Source organism: Artibeus jamaicensis, unplaced genomic scaffold, assembly GCF_021234435.1.
Source record: "Artibeus jamaicensis isolate MK-2021 breed Jamaican fruit bat unplaced genomic scaffold, CSHL_Jam_final contig_519, whole genome shotgun sequence".
Taxonomy (NCBI): Eukaryota; Metazoa; Chordata; class Mammalia; order Chiroptera; family Phyllostomidae; genus Artibeus; species Artibeus jamaicensis.
The window spans coordinates 19693253-19695624 of record NW_026521871.1 but is presented as its reverse complement, the minus strand read 5'-3'; the positions used below and the strand labels follow the sequence as shown (position 1 = coordinate 19695624).

The 2372-nt window shown below is 40.6% G+C and overlaps 1 pseudogene; it reads right to left on the bottom strand.

Annotated features, from left to right (window-relative positions):
* Positions 1 to 1263: 1263 nt before the first annotated feature.
* On the bottom strand, positions 1264 to 1835 carry LOC128628006 (60S ribosomal protein L15-like; annotated as a pseudogene).
* Positions 1836 to 2372: the final 537 nt, after the last annotated feature.

Sequence of the window (2372 nt, the reverse complement as noted above, 5' to 3'; positions counted from 1 at the left end):
GTGAAATAAAGGAAAATGTACAGAGAACCAACAGTGACAGGAAGAAAACTGGTACTCAGATCAGTGGTTTGGACCAGATAGAAGAAATAAACATTTAACTAGAACAGAATGAAGAAACAAGAATTTTAAAAAATGAGGAGAGACTTAGGAACCTCTGGGACAAGCTTAAACATTCAAACATCTGAATCATAGGGCTGCCAGAAGGAGAAGAGAAAGAGCAAGAAATTGAAAATGTATTTGAAAAAAAAAATAATGAAGAACTTCCCTAATCTGGCAAATAAAATAGACTTCCAGAAAGTGCAGGAAGCTCAGAGAGTTCCAAAGAAGCTGGACTCAGGAAGCACACACTAAGACACAACATAATTAAATTACCCAAGATTAAAGATAAGGAGAGAATTTTAAAAGCAGCAAGAGAAAAGGAGTTCTCATAAGACTATCAGCTGATAGTCTTAGTTACCTACAAAGGAGTTCCCATAAGACTATCAGCTGATTTCTCAAAAGAGACCTTGCAGGCAAGAAGGGGCTGGAAAGAAGTATTCCAAATCATGAAAGGCAAGGACCTACATCCAAGATTGCTCTATCCAGCAAAGCTTTCATTCAGAATGGAAGGGCAGATAAAGTGCTTCTCAGATATGGTCAAGTTAAAGAAGTTCATCCTCACCAAGCCCTTATTATAGGAAATGTTAAAGGGACTTATCTAAGAAAAAGAAGATGATCAAAAATATGAACAGTATAATGACAACAAACTCACAACTATCAACAACTGAATCTAAAAAATTAAAAAACAAACTGAGCAAACAACTACAGCAGGAACAGAATCACAGAAATGGAGATCATGTGGAGGGTTTCAGCAGGGAAGCAGGGAATGGGGCAAAAGGTACAGGAATAAGTAGCATAAATGGTAGGTAGAAAATAGACAGGGGCAGGTTAAGAACAGTATAGGAAATGGAGAAGCCAAGGAACTTTTATGTACGACCCATGGACATGAACTAAGAAGGGGCAATATGAGTGGGAGGGGGTGTACAGGGCAGAGGGGAATAATAGGAGGGAAATGGGACAACTGTAATAGCATAATCAGTAAAATATATTGAAAAATGTATGTACATAATGAATGTACAGATTATGAAAATTTCTGTATTTTATCATTTTAAGAACATATCTAGTGCTTCCTGTTTTATTATTTTTATCAGAAGTGGACATTTATTTACTTATTGACTGTTCTATATTGTTTATTAGGTGAAAAGTTTACAAACATTACTTATATTAATGGTAACGGTGGAGCTGGAATGTATTGCCCTTTCTCCAAGCTGCAGGGTGAGAACTACTGATAGTGTGGTGTGACTATAAGAACTACTGTGACTCTTTGCAAGACCAGGCTCTTGCTGTCTGCAGTCTCAGCCCTTACATCTCCCTGTGTTTGTGGACCGATTTGGTGATCCATTGGGTGTCAGAATTCCTTCCGATAGCCTAATGGAATGGATCAAATGAGGATAACCTCAAAGAATTTGTAAGTGGAATCTTCACCAACTCAGTAAGAATTCAAGATTCTCAGAGCCCCACAGTGGCATCCAGCTCACTCCTTGGCAACAGAGTAGGTTGCACCCTTAGGGACAGGACAGGGCACCCTGGGCATGGCCACCACTGGGCACATGAATTTGATATCCGTCATCAAATGTATCTCAGTGCTTTGGCCAGGTGGGATGGGCTGGGTTTAAGGGGGGCCTATGGAGTGCAGAGAGCTGGCAGTAATGCCAGCAGAGCACCCTGAGAAGCAAGTACACCACATCAGACTGCTTCTTCCTGCATAGCTCCTGGATGTACTCGTAAGTGCCCATCTTGGCTTACCTGATGGCTGCAGCCAGATGGAAAGGAAGAGACTTTCTCCTACCTCTATCAGGAATGGGTTTTTAATTTTGTGAAATGCTTAGCTCTATTAGTATGATAACTTATAGATACAGACAACAGTGTGGAGATGGCCAGAAGGAAGGTTTCATGGGGAATGACGGGTGAAAGAAGGCCAAGTGGGGGAATGAGGGACATCTGTAATTGTGTCAACAACAAAATAAAAAAAATAAGACTAAAAAAATAACTTCCTTATTTGACTTACTTATGATGACTTGTAATTCCTAACAATGAAGTATTCTTGCATTCTGGAATGGGTCTTGATCATGACGTTTGTTTACTATGCTGTTGAGTTCTACGTCCAAATATTCTAGTTAAGATTTTTGCATCAGCCTTGGCTGGTGTAGCTCAATGGATTGAGTGCAGGCCTGTGAAGCAAAGGATCATGGTTCGATTCCCAGTCAGGGCACAGGCCTAGGTTGCAGGCCAGTTCCCAGTGGGGGACACATGAGAGGCAACCACACATTGAT